Source organism: Globicephala melas, chromosome 13 (genome assembly GCF_963455315.2).
Source record: "Globicephala melas chromosome 13, mGloMel1.2, whole genome shotgun sequence".
In the NCBI taxonomy this organism is placed as follows: Eukaryota; Metazoa; Chordata; class Mammalia; order Artiodactyla; family Delphinidae; genus Globicephala; species Globicephala melas.
Window position 1 is genome coordinate 30322638 of NC_083326.1, and position 17134 is coordinate 30339771.

Here is a 17134-nt window from a genome sequence, read left to right on the forward strand (position 1 = left end):
TCCCCATCGCACTCACCATAGCACTCACCATAGCATGCACTGGGGCACACAGTGTCATGTGCTCCATCACACGCTCTAACACTCTCACCATCGCTCTCAACATCGCACTCACCATGTCTGTCACCATGGTTCTCACCATCACACTCTCCATCATACTCACAATCGCTCTCAAAATTGCTCTCACCATCGCACTCAGCCAAGCACTCTCCATCGCATGCACCATCACACGCGCTTTTGCTCTCATGCTCACTCTCACCGTCCCAATCACTGTCGCACCCACCATCATGTGCACTGCCGTATCACACTCATCACTGCACTCACCACTGCACTCACCGTTACTCTCAGCATCACTCTAACCATCACACTTATCCTCGCTCTCACCATCGGTCTCACCATGGCGCTCACCAAAGCTCGCAGCATGGCACGCACCAACGTACTCACCATCGTACTCACCATCACTCTCACCATCGCTCTCACCATCACTCTGACCCTCACACTCACGATCACTCTCACCCTCGCACACAACATCACACTCGCCATCGCACTCAACATTGCTCTCACCATCGCACTCAACATTGCTCTCACGATCGCTCTCACCATCGCACCCAGCAAATCACTCACCATCACTCTCACCATCGCCTCACCATCGCTCTCATCATCACTCTCACCATCGCTCTCACCAATGCACTCACCCTCGCAGTCACCATCGATCTCACCATCGCACTCACCATTGCTCTCACACTCGCACTCATCATCGCTCTCACCATCACACTCACGATCGCTTTCACGATTGTTCCTATCATCGCGCTCAGCATGGCATTCTGTATTGCACGCAACATCGCAGGCACCATTGGTCTCACCCTCACACTATCCATCGCACTCAACTTTGCTCTCACTGTCGCACTCACCGTTGCACTCACTGTCTCACAAACTGTCGCATGCACCATGGCCCACATTTTTGCACGTAACATCGCACGCACTATCACTCTCAGCATTGCATCGAACATTGCACTCACCATCACTCTCACCATCACACTCATCATCCCTCGCACCATCGCATGCACCATCGGTCTCACCATCACACTCAGCATCGCTCTCACCATCGTACTCACCATCGCTCTCACCATCACACTCACCATCGCTCTCAACATCGCACTCACTGTTGAATTCACCATGGCTCTCACTATTGCACCCACCATCTCACTCACCATCGCTCTCACCATCACAATCACCATCGCACTCATCACCACACTCTAGATCGCTCTAACCATCAAACTCAGCATCGCAACTCCATCGAACGAACCATCGCACACACCATGGCTCTCACCCTTGCACTCACTGTCGCACTCAACATTGTTCTCATGGTTGCACTACACATTGACCTCACCATTGCACACACTGTTGTACGCACAGTGGCACACACTGTCGCGTGCACCGTCACACGCACTATCTGTTTCACCATAGCACTGAACATCACACTCACCATCACTCTCTCCAACACACTCACGATAGCTGGCACCATCGCATGCACCATCGCACTCAGCATCGCACTCATCATTGCACTCACAATTGCTTTCACCATCTCTCTCACCATCTCACTCAGCATCCCAGTCTCCATCGCACACACCCTCACCCACACCTTCGAATTCACAATCGCTTTCACCATCACTCTCATCATCGCTGTCACCATCGCACTAACCATCGCACTTTCCATTGCTCTAACGATTGCATGCACAATCGTGCACACCATCGCACTCACCTTCACACTCACCATCTCTTTCCCCATCATGCTCACCATCTGACTCACCATCGCACTCACCATCACACGCACTTTGGCACTAACAATCGCTTTTACAATCGCACTCACCATCGCTCTCAAGATCGCTCCCAATATCACTCTCGGCATCGCACTCTCCATCGCATGCACCCTGGCATGCACCATCACACGGACAGTTGCACGCAGCTTCACTCTCACAATCACACTCACCATCACTCTCACAATCACCGTCATCATCGCACTCATCATCGCTCTCACCATTGCTCTCGCCTTTGTTCTCACCATTGCTTTTACCATTGCACTCCACGTCTCACTCACTATGGCTCTCATCATCAGTCTCACCATCGCCCTCAACATCACACTGACCATCGCACACACTATCACACTCGTCATCACTCTCACCATCGCACTCTCCGTTGCTCTCACCATCGCACTCACCATCGAACACACCATAGCTCTCAGCATCACACTCACTATCGCAGTCACCATCGCACTCAGCATCACACGGATCATTGCACGCAATATTGATGTCACCCTCACACTCACCATCACTCTCACTATCGCTCTCACCATCGGACTGATCATCGCACCCTCCATCGCTCTCACCATCGCTCTCAGCATAGCACTCACCATTGCACTCATCATCGCTCTCATCATCGCTTCACTCTGACCATCACACACACCATCTCACTCACCATTAAATGGACCATCGCACGCAGCATCCCTGTCACCGTCGCACTCACCATAGCTCTCACCATTGTTCTCACCATCGCACTCATCATCGCCCTCGCCATTGCACCCACCATCACTCTCACAATCGTACTCATCGCTCTCATCAGCTCTCTCACTGTGGCAGTCACCATCACTCTCATTATTGCTCTCCCCATCACACTCACCCTCACATTCACCATCGCTCTCACCCTCGCACTCACCATCACATTCACCATCGCACTCACCATCGCTCCCACCATCGCACTCAAATTCGCTCTCACCGTCACACACAGCATAGCACTCACCATCGCACTCACCATCGTCTCACCATCGCTCTCATCATCACTCTCACCATCGTTCTCAACATCGCACTCACCTTCGCTCTCACCATCGCTCTCACCAACGCATTCACCCTCGGAGTCACCATCGATTTCACCAACGGACTCACCATTGCTCTCACACTCGCACTCATCATCACTCTCACCATCGCACTCACGATCGCTTTCACGATTGTTCCTATCATCGCGCTCAGCATGGCATTCTGTATTGCACGCAACATCGCAGGCACCATTGGTCTCACCCTCACACTATCCATCGCACTCAACTTTGCTCTCACTGTCGCACTCACCGTTGCACTTACTGTCTCACAAACTGTCGCATGTACCATGGCCCACATTTTTGCACGTAACATCGCACGCACTATCACTCTCAGCATTGCATCGAACATTGCACTCACCATCACTCTCAACATCACACTCATCATCCCTCGCACCATCGCATGCACCATCGGTCTCACCATCACACTCAGCATCGCTCTCAACATCGCACTCACTGTTGAATTCACCATGCCTCTCACTATTGCACCCACCATCTCACTCACCATCGCTCTCACCATCACAATCACCATCGCACTCATCATCACACTCTAGATCGCTCTAACCATCAAACTCAGCATCGCAACTCCATCGAACGAACCATCGCACACACCATGGCTCTCACCCTTGCACTCACTGTCGCACTCAACATTGTTCTCATGGTTGCACTACACATTGAACTCACCATTGCACACACTGTTGTACGCACAGTGGCACACACTGTCGCGTGCACCGTCACACGCACTATCTGTTTCACCATAGCACTGAACATCACACTCACCATCACTCTCTCCAACACACTCACGATAGCTGGCACCATCGCATGCACCATCGCACTCAGCATCGCACTCATCATTGCACTCACAATTGCTTTCACCATCTCTCTCACCATCTCACTCAGCATCCCAGTCTCCATCGCACACATCCTCACCCACACCTTCGAATTCACAATCGCTTTCACCATCACTCTCATCATCGCTGTCACCATCGCACTAACCATCGCACTTTCCATTGCTCTAACGATTGCATGCACAATCGTGCACACCATCGCACTCACCTTCACACTCACCATCTCTTTCCCCATCATGCTCACCATCTGACTCACCATCGCACTCACCATCACACGCACTTTGGCACTAACAATCGCTTTTACAATCGCACTCACCATCGCTCTCAAGATGGCTCCCAATATCACTCTCGGCATCGCACTCTCCATCGCATGCACCCTGGCATGCACCATCACACGGACAGTTGCACGCAGCTTCACTCTCACAATCACACTCACCATCACTCTCACAATCACCGTCATCATCGCACCCTCCATCGCTCTCACCATCGCTCTCAACATTGCACTCACCATCGCTCTCACCATAGCACTCACCTTTGCACTCATCATCGCTCTCATCATCGCTTCGCTCTCACCATCACACACACCATCTCACTCACCATTAAATGGACCATCGCATGCAGCAATACTGTCACCGTTTCACTCACGATACTCTCACCATTGTTCTCACCATCGCACTCATCATCATCCTCGCCATCGCACTCACCATCACTCTCACAATCGTACTTATCGCACTCATCAGCTCTCTCACTGTGGCAGTCACCATCACTATCGATATCGCTCTCCCCATCGCACTCACGCTCGCAGTCACCATCGCTCTCACCCTCGAACTCAACATCACATTCGCCATCACACTCACCATCGCTCTCACCATCGCTCTCAACAACGCATTCACCCTCGCAGTCACCATCGATCTCACCTTCGCACTAACCATTGTTCTCACAATTGCACTCATCATCGCTCTCACCTTTGCACTGAACTTCGCTCTCAACATCTCTCTCACCATCACACTCACCATCGCATTCACCATCGCACTTACCATTGCACTTACCATCGCTCTCACCATCACTCTCACCATCACACTCAACATCGCTCTCACCATCACCCTCACCATCGTTCTCACCATCGCACATGCCATCGCACTCACCATCACTCTCACCGTCGTTCCCACCATGACACTCAAAATTGCACTCGCTGTCGCTCTCAAGACCACTCTCAAGATCACACTTGGCATTGCACTGTCCATTGCATGCAGCGTGTCACGCACCATCACATGGACCATCGAAAGCAACATCGCTCTCACCCTCGGACTCACATCGCTCTCACCATCACACTCATAATCGTACACACCATCTCTCTCACCATCACCGTCGCTCTCACCATCACTCTCATCATCACACTCACCATTGCTCTCACCATCGCACTTACCATCTTCTCACCATAAGACTCACAGTCACACTCACAATCGCACACACCTTTGCACTCACATTCGCTTTCACCATCACTCTCACCATTGCACTCCCCATTGCACTCACCATAGCACTCACCATAGCATGCACTGGGGCACACACTGTCACGTGCTCCATCACATGCTCTAACACTCTCAACATCGCTCTCAACATCGCACTCACCATGTCTGTCACCATGGTTCTCACCATCACACTCTCCATCATACTCACAATCGCTCTCAAAATTGCTCTCACCATCGCACTCAGCCAAGCACTCTCCATCGCATGCACCATCACACGCGCTTTCGCTCTCATGCTCACTCTCACCGTCCCAATCACTGTCGCACCCACCATCATGTGCACTGCCGTATCACACTCATCACTGCACTCACCACTGCACTCACCGTTACTCTCAGCATCACTCTAACCATCACACTTATCCTCGCTCTCACCATCGGTCTCACCATGGCGCTCACCAAAGCTCGCAGCATGGCACTCACCAACGTACTCACCATCGTACTCACCATCACTCTCACCATCGCTCTCACCATCACTCTCACCCTCACACTCACGATTACTCTCACCCCCGCACACAACATCACACTCGCCATCGCACTCAACATTGCTCTCACGATTGCTCTCACCATCGCACCCAGCAAATCACTCACCATCACTCTCACCATTGCCTCACCATCGCTCTCATCATCACTCTCACCATCGCTCTCACCAATGCACTCACCCTCGCAGTCACCATCGATCTCACCATCGCACTCACCATTGCTCTCACACTCGCACTCATCATCGCTCTCACCATCACACTCACGATCGCTTTCACGATTGTTCCTATCATCGCGCTCAGCATGGCATTCTGTATTGCACGCAACATCGCAGGCACCATTGGTCTCACCCTCACACTATCCATCGCACTCAACTTTGCTCTCACTGTCGCACTCACCGTTGCACTCACTGTCTCACAAACTGTCGCATGCACCATGGCCCACATTTTTGCACGTAACATCGCACGCACTATCACTCTCAGCATTGCATCGAACATTGCACTCACCATCACTCTCACCATCACACTCATCATCCCTCGCACCATCGCATGCACCATCGGTCTCACCATCACACTCAGCATCGCTCTCACCATCGTACTCACCATCGCTCTCACCATCACACTCACCATCGCTCTCAACATCGCACTCACTGTTGAATTCACCATGGCTCTCACTATTGCACCCACCATCTCACTCACCATCGCTCTCACCATCACAATCACCATCGCACTCATCACCACACTCTAGATCGCTCTAACCATCAAACTCAGCATCGCAACTCCATCGAACGAACCATCGCACACACCATGGCTCTCACCCTTGCACTCACTGTCGCACTCAACATTGTTCTCATGGTTGCACTACACATTGACCTCACCATTGCACACACTGTTGTACGCACAGTGGCACACACTGTCGCGTGCACCGTCACACGCACTATCTGTTTCACCATAGCACTGAACATCACACTCACCATCACTCTCTCCAACACACTCACGATAGCTGGCACCATCGCATGCACCATCGCACTCAGCATCGCACTCATCATTGCACTCACAATTGCTTTCACCATCTCTCTCACCATCTCACTCAGCATCCCAGTCTCCATCGCACACACCCTCACCCACACCTTCGAATTCACAATCGCTTTCACCATCACTCTCATCATCGCTGTCACCATCGCACTAACCATCGCACTTTCCATTGCTCTAACGATTGCATGCACAATCGTGCACACCATCGCACTCACCTTCACACTCACCATCTCTTTCCCCATCATGCTCACCATCTGACTCACCATCGCACTCTCCATCACACGCACTTTGGCACTAACAATCGCTTTTACAATCGCACTCACCATCGCTCTCAAGATCGCTCCCAATATCACTCTCGGCATCGCACTCTCCATCGCATGCACCCTGGCATGCACCATCACACGGACAGTTGCACGCAGCTTCACTCTCACAATCACACTCACCATCACTCTCACAATCACCGTCATCATCGCACTCACCATCGCTCTCACCATTGCTCTCGCCTTTGTTCTCACCATTGCTTTTACCATTGCACTCCACGTCTCACTCACTATGGCTCTCATCATCAGTCTCACCATCGCCCTCAGCATCACACTGACCATCGCACACACTATCACACTCGTCATCACTCTCACCATCACACTCTCCGTTGCTCTCACCATCGCACTCACCATCGAACACACCATAGCTCTCAGCATCACACTCACCATCGCAGTCACCATCACACTCAGCATCACACGGATCATTGCACGCAACATTGATGTCACCCTCACACTCACCATCACTCTCACTATCGCTCTCACCATCAGACTGATCATCGCACCCTCCATCGCTCTCACCATCGCTCTCAGCATAGCACTCACCATTGCACTCATTATCGCTCTCATCATCGCTTCACTCTGACCATCACACACACCATCTCACTCACAATTAAATGGACCAGCGCACGCAGCATCCCTGTCACCGTCGCACTCACCATAGCTCTCACCATTGTTCTCACCATCGCACTCATCATCGCCCTCGCCATTGCACCCACCATCACTCTCACAATCGTACTCATCGCACTCATCAGCTCTCTCACTGTGGCAGTCACCATCACTCTCATTATCGCTCTCCCCATCGCACTCACCCTCACACTCACCATCGCTCTCACCCTCGCACTCACCATCACATTCACCATAGCACTCACCATCGCTCCCACCATCGCACGCAAAATCGCTCTCACAGTCACACACAGCATAGCACTCACCATCGCACTCACCATCGCCTCACCATCGCTGTCATCATCACTCTCACCATCGTTCTCAACATCGCACTCACCTTCGCTCTCACCATCGCTCTCACCAACGCATTCACCCTCAGAGTCACCATCGATTTCACCATCGCACTCACCATTGCTCTCACACTTGCACTCATCATCGCTCTCACCATTGCACTCACGATTGCACTCACCATCGCTCTCACCATCGGTCTCAATGTCGCAATCACCATCGCACGCGCCATTGCTCTCACTATCACGCACACCATCGCACTCACCATCACATGCACCATCCCACTCACCATCGCACGCACCATCGCTCTCAAGATCTCTCTCACCATCGCACACACCTTTGCAATCACAATCACTTTCAACATCGCTCTCATTATCACTGTCAGCATCGCACTGCCTATCACACTCTCCATCGCTCTCACCATCACACACACCATCGTACGCTCCATCACACTCACCATCTCACTCACCATCACTCTCACGATAGCACTCACCATCGCACTCATCATCACCCTCAACATCGCACTCACCATCGCACTTACCATTGCACTTACCATCGCTCTCACCATCACTATCACCCTCACCATCGTTCTCACCATCGCACATGCCATCTCACTCACCATCACTCTCACCATCGCTCCCACGATCACACTCAAAATTGCACTCACTGTCGCTCTCAAGACCACTCTCAAGATCACACTGGGCATTGCACTGTCCATTGCATGCAGCGTGTCACGCACCATCACATGGACCATCGAAAGCAGCATCTCTCTCACACTCGGACTCACATCGCTCTCACCATCACACTCATAATCGTACACACCATCGCTCTCACCATCACCGTCGCTCTCACCATCACTCTCATCATCACACTCACCATTGCTCTCACCATTGCTCTCACCATCGCTCTTACCATCTTCTCACCATAAGACTCACAGTCACACTCACAATCGCACACACCTTTGCACTCACATTCGCTTTCACCATCACTCTCACCATTGCACTCCCCATTGCACTCACCATAGCACTCACCATAGCATGCACTGGGGCACACAGTGTCACGTGCTCCATCACACGCTCTAACACTCTCACCATCGCTCTCAACATCGCACTCACCATGTCTGTCACCATGGTTCTCACCATCACACTCTCCATCATACTCACAATCGCTCTCAAAATTGCTCTCACCATCGCACTCAGCCAAGCACTCTCCATCGCATGCACCATCACACGCGCTTTCGCTCTCATGCTCACTCTCACCGTTCCAATCACTGTCGCACCCACCATCATGTGCACTGCCGTATCACACTCATCACTGCACTCACCACTGCACTCACCGTTACTCTCAGCATCACTCTAAACATCACACTTATCCTCGCTCTCACCATCGGTCTCACCATGGCGCTCACCAAAACTCGCAGCATGGCACGCACCAACGTACTCACCATCGTACTCACCATCACTCTCACCATCGCTCTCACCATCACTCTCACCCTCACACTCACGATCACTCTCACCCTCGCACACAACATCACACTCGTCATCGCACTCAACATTGCTCTCACCATCGCACTCAACATTGCTCTCATGATCGCTCTCACCATCGCACCCAGCAAATCACTCACCATCACTCTCACCATCGCCTCACCATCGCTCTCATCATCACTCTCACCATCGCTCTCACCAATGCACTCACCCTCGCAGTCACCATCGATCTCACCATCGAACTCACCATTGCTCTCACACTCGCACTCATCATCGTTCTCACCATCGCACTCACGATCGCTTTCACGATTGTTCCTATCATCACGCTCAGCATGGCATTCTGTATTGCACGCAACATCGCAGGCACCATTGGTCTCACCCTCACAGTATCCATCGCACTCAACTTTGCTCTCACTGTCGCACTCACCGTTGCACTCACTGTCTCACAAACTGTCGCATGCACCATGGCCCACATTTTTGCACGTAACATCACACGCACTATCACTCTCAGCATTGCATCGAACATTTCACTCAACATCACTCTCACCATCACACTCATCATCCCTCGCACCATTGCATGCACCATCGGTCTCACCATCACACTCAGAATCGCTCTCACCATCGTACTCACCATCGCTCTCACCATCACACTCACCATCACTCTCAACATCGCACTCACTGTTGAATTCACCATGGCTCTCACTATTGCACCCACCATCTCACTCACCATCGCTCTCACCATCACAATCACCATCGCACTCATCATCACACTCTAGATCGCTCTAACCATCAAACTCAGCATCGCAACTCCATCGAACGAACCATCGCACACACCATGGCTCTCACCCTTGCACTCACTGTCGCACTCAACATTGTTCTCATGGTTGCACTACACATTGAACTCACCTATGCACACACTGTTGTACGCACAGTGGCACACACTGTCACGTGCACCGTCACACGCACTATCTGTTTCACCATAGCACCGAACATCACACTCACCATCACTCTCTCCAACACACTCACGATAGCTGGCACCATCGCATGCACCATCGCACTCAGCATCGCACTCATCATTGCACTCACAATTGCTTTCACCACCTCTCTCACCATCTCACTCAGCATCCCAGTCTCCATCGCACACACCCTCACCCACACCTTCGAATTCACAATCGCTTTCACCATCACTCTCATCATCGCTGTCACCATCGCACTAACCATCGCACTTTCCATTGCTCTAACGATTGCATGCACAATCGTGCACACCATTGCACTCACCTTCACACTCACCATCTCTTTCCCCATCATGCTCACCATCTGACTCACCATCGCACTCACCATCACACGCACTTTGGCACTAACAATCGGTTTTACAATCGCACTCACCATCGCTCTCAAGATCGCTCCCAATATCACTCTCGGCATCGCACTCTCCATCGCATACACCCTGGCATGCACCATCACACGGACAGTTGCACACAGCTTCACTCTCACAATCACACTCACCATCACTCTCACAATCACCGTCATCATCGCACTCACCATCGCTCTCAACATTGCTCTCGCCTTTGTTCTCACCATTGCTTTTACCATCGCACTCCACGTCTCACTCACTATGGCTCTCATCATCGGTCTCACCATCGCCCTCAACATCACACTGACCATCGCACACACTATCACACTCATCATCACTCTCACCATCGCACTCTCCGTTGCTCTCACCATCGCACTCATCATCGAACACACCATAGCTCTCAGCATCACACTCACCATCGCAGTCACCATCACACTCAGCATCACACGGATCATTGCACGCAACATTGATGTCACCCTCACACTCACCATCACTCTCACTATCGCTCTCACTATCAGACTGATCATCGCACCCTCCATCGCTCTCACCATCGCTCTCAGCATAGCACTCACCATTGCACTCATTATCGCTCTCATCATCGCTTCACTCTGACCATCACACACACCATCTCACTCACAATTAAATGGACCAGCGCACGCAGCATCCCTGTCACCGTCGCACTCACCATAGCTCTCACCATTGTTCTCACCATCTTACTCATCATCGCCCTCGCCATTGCACCCACCATCACTCTCACAATCGTACTCATCGCACTCATCAGCTCTCTCACTGTGGCAGTCACCATCACTCTCATTATCGCTCTCCCCATCGCACTCACCCTCACACTCACCATCGCTCTCACCCTCGCACTCACCATCACATTCACCATAGCACTCACCATCGCTCCCACCATCGCACGCAAAATCGCTCTCACAGTCACACACAGCATAGCACTCACCATCGCACTCACCATCGCCTCACCATCGCTGTCATCATCACTCTCACCATCGTTCTCAACATCGCACTCACCTTCGCTCTCACCATCGCTCTCACCAACGCATTCACCCTCAGAGTCACCATCGATTTCACCATCGCACTCACCATTGCTCTCACACTTGCACTCATCATCGCTCTCACCATTGCACTCACGATTGCACTCACCATCGCTCTCACCATCGGTCTCAATGTCGCAATCACCATCGCACGCGCCATTGCTCTCACTATCACGCACACCATCGCACTCACCATCACATGCACCATCCCACTCACCATCGCACGCACCATCGCTCTCAAGATCTCTCTCACCATCGCACACACCTTTGCAATCACAATCACTTTCAACATCGCTCTCATTATCACTGTCAGCATCGCACTGCCTATCACACTCTCCATCGCTCTCACCATCACACACACCATCGTACGCTCCATCACACTCACCATCTCACTCACCATCACTCTCACGATAGCACTCACCATCGCACTCACCATCACCCTCAACATCGCACTCACCATCGCACTTACCATTGCACTTACCATCGCTCTCACCATCACTATCACCCTCACCATCGCACATGCCATCTCACTTACCATCACTCTCACCATCGCTCCCACGATCACACTCAAAATTGCACTCACTGTCGCTCTCAAGACCACTCTCAAGATCACACTGGGCATTGCACTGTCCATTGCATGCAGCGTGTCACGCACCATCACATGGACCATCGAAAGCAGCATCTCTCTCACCCTCGGACTCACATCGCTCTCACCATCACACTCATAATCGTACACACCATCGCTCTCACCATCACCGTCGCTCTCACCATCACTCTCATCATCACACTCACCATTGCTCTCACCATTGCTCTCACCATCGCTCTTACCATCTTCTCACCATAAGACTCACAGTCACACTCACAATCGCACACACCTTTGCACTCACATTCGCTTTCACCATCACTCTCACCATTGCACTCCCCATTGCACTCACCATAGCACTCACCATAGCATGCACTGGGGCACACAGTGTCACGTGCTCCATCACACGCTCTAACACTCTCACCATCGCTCTCAACATCGCACTCACCATGTCTGTCACCATGGTTCTCACCATCACACTCTCCATCATACTCACAATCGCTCTCAAAATTGCTCTCACCATCGCACTCAGCCAAGCACTCTCCATCGCATGCACCATCACACGCGCTTTCGCTCTCATGCTCACTCTCACCGTTCCAATCACTGTCGCACCCACCATCATGTGCACTGCCGTATCACACTCATCACTGCACTCACCACTGCACTCACCGTTACTCTCAGCATCACTCTAACCATCACACTTATCCTCGCTCTCACCATCGGTCTCACCATGGCGCTCACCAAAACTCGCAGCATGGCACGCACCAACGTACTCACCATCGTACTCACCATCACTCTCACCATCGCTCTCACCATCACTCTCACCCTCACACTCACGATCACTCTCACCCTCGCACACAACATCACACTCGCCATCGCACTCAACATTGCTCTCACCATCGCACTCAACATTGCTCTCATGATCGCTCTCACCATCGCACCCAGCAAATCACTCACCATCACTCTCACCATCGCCTCACCATCGCTCTCATCATCACTCTCACCATCGCTCTCACCAATGCACTCACCCTCGCAGTCACCATCGATCTCACCATCGCACTCACCATTGCTCTCACACTCGCACTCATCATCGTTCTCACCATCGCACTCACGATCGCTTTCACGATTGTTCCTATCATCACGCTCAGCATGGCATTCTGTATTGCACGCAACATCGCAGGCACCATTGGTCTCACCCTCACAGTATCCATCGCACTCAACTTTGCTCTCACTGTCGCACTCACCGTTGCACTCACTGTCTCACAAACTGTCGCATGCACCATGGCCCACATTTTTGCACGTAACATCACACGCACTATCACTCTCAGCATTGCATCGAACATTTCACTCAACATCACTCTCACCATCACACTCATCATCCCTCAAACCATTGCATGCACCATCGGTCTCACCATCACACTCAGAATCGCTCTCACCATCGTACTCACCATCGCTCTCACCATCACACTCACCATCACTCTCAACATCGCACTCACTGTTGAATTCACCATGGCTCTCACTATTGCACCCACCATCTCACTCACCATCGCTCTCACCATCACAATCACCATCGCACTCATCATCACACTCTAGATCGCTCTAACCATCAAACTCAGCATCGCAACTCCATCGAACGAACCATCGCACACACCATGGCTCTCACCCTTGCACTCACTGTCGCACTCAACATTGTTCTCATGGTTGCACTACACATTGAACTCACCTATGCACACACTGTTGTACGCACAGTGGCACACACTGTCACGTGCACCGTCACACGCACTATCTGTTTCACCATAGCACCGAACATCACACTCACCATCACTCTCTCCAACACACTCACGATAGCTGGCACCATCGCATGCACCATCGCACTCAGCATCGCACTCATCATTGCACTCACAATTGCTTTCACCACCTCTCTCACCATCTCACTCAGCATCCCAGTCTCCATCGCACACACCCTCACCCACACCTTCGAATTCACAATCGCTTTCACCATCACTCTCATCATCGCTGTCACCATCGCACTAACCATCGCACTTTCCATTGCTCTAACGATTGCATGCACAATCGTGCACACCATTGCACTCACCTTCACACTCACCATCTCTTTCCCCATCATGCTCACCATCTGACTCACCATCGCACTCACCATCACACGCACTTTGGCACTAACAATCGGTTTTACAATCGCACTCACCATCGCTCTCAAGATCGCTCCCAATATCACTCTCGGCATCGCACTCTCCATCGCATACACCCTGGCATGCACCATCACACGGACAGTTGCACACAGCTTCACTCTCACAATCACACTCACCATCACTCTCACAATCACCGTCATCATCGCACTCACCATCGCTCTCACCATTGCTCTCGCCTTTGTTCTCACCATTGCTTTTACCATCGCACTCCACGTCTCACTCACTATGGCTCTCATCATCGGTCTCACCATCGCCCTCAACATCACACTGACCATCGCACACACTATCACACTCATCATCACTCTCACCATCGCACTCTCCGTTGCTCTCACCATCGCACTCATCATCGAACACACCATAGCTCTCAGCATCACACTCACCATCGCAGTCACCATCACACTCAGCATCACACGGATCATTGCACGCAACATTGATGTCACCCTCACACTCACCATCACTCTCACTATCGCTCTCACCATCAGACTGATCATCGCACCCTCCATCGCTCTCACCATCGCTCTCAGCATAGCACTCACCATTGCACTCATTATCGCTCTCATCATCGCTTCACTCTGACCATCACACACACCATCTCACTCACAATTAAATGGACCAGCGCACGCAGCATCACTGTCACCGTCGCACTCACCATAGCTCTCACCATTGTTCTCACCATCTTACCCATCATCGCCCTCGCCATCGCACCCACCATCACTCTCACAATCGTACTCATCGCACTCATCAGCTCTCACTGTGGCAGTCACCATCACTCTCATTATCGCTCTCCCCATCGCACTCACCCTCACACTCACCATCACTCTCACCCTCGCACTCACCATCACATTCACCATCGCACTCACCATCGCTCCCACCATCGCACTCAAAATCGCTCTCACCGTCACACACAGCATAGCACTCACCATTGCACTCACCATCGCCTCACCATCGCTGTCATCATCACTCTCACCATCGTTCTCAACATCGCACTCACCTTCGCTCTCACCATCGCTCTCACCAACGCATTCACCCTCAGAGTCACCATCGATTTCACCATCACACTCACCATTGCTCTCACACTGGCACTCATCATCGCTCTCACCATTGCACTCACGATTGCACTCACCACCGCTCTCACCATCGGTCTCAATGTCGCAATCACCATCGCACGCGCCATTGCTCTCACTATCACGCACACCATCGCACTCACCATCACATGCACCATCCCACTCACCATCGCACTCACCATCGCTCTCAAGATCTCTCTCACCATCGCACACACCTTTGCAATCACAATCACTTTCAACATCGCTCTCACTATCACTGTCAGCATCGCACTGCCTATCACACTCTCCGTCGCTCTCACCACCACACACACCATCGTACGCTCCATCACACTCACCATCTCACTCACCATCACTCTCACGATAGCACTCACCATCGCACTCACCATCACCCTCAACATCGCACTCACCATCGCACTTACCATTGCACTTACCGTCGCTCTCACCATCACTCTCACCATCACACTCAACATCGCTCTCACCATCACCCTCACCATCGTTCTCACCATCGCACATGCCATCGCACTCACCATCACTCTCACCGTCGTTCCCACCATGACACTCAAAATTGCACTCACTGTCGCTCTCAAGACCACTCTCAAGATCACACTTGGCATTGCACTGTCCATTGCATGCAGCGTGTCACGCACCATCACATGGACCATCGAAAGCAGAATCGCTCTCACCCTCGGACTCACATCGCTCTCACCATCACACTCATAATCGTACACACCATCGCTCTCACCATCACCATCACCGTCGCTCTCACCATCACTCTCATCATCACACTCACCATTGCTCTCACCATCGCACTTACCATCTTCTCACCATAAGACTCACAGTCACACTCACAATCGCACACACCTTTGCACTCACATTCACTTTCACCATCACTCTCACCATTGCACTCCCCATTGCACTCACCATAGCACTCACTATAGCATGCACTGGGGCACACAGTGTCACGTGCTCCATCACACGCTCTAACACTCTCACCATCGCTCTCAACATCGCACTCACCATGTCTGTCACCATGGTTCTCACCATCACACTCTCCATCATACTCACAATCGCTCTCAAAATTGCTCTCACCATCGCACTCAGCCAAGCACTCTCCATCGCATGCACCATCACACGCGCTTTCGCTCTCATGCTCACTCTCACCGTCCCAATCACTGTCGCACCCACCATCATGTGCACTGCCGTATCACACTCATCACTGCACTCACCACTGCACTCACCGTTACTCTCAGCATCACTCTAACCATCACACTTATCCTCGCTCTCACCATCGGTCTCACCATGGCGCTCACCAAAGCTCGCAGCATGGCACGCACCAACATACTCACCATCGTACTCACCATCACTCTCACC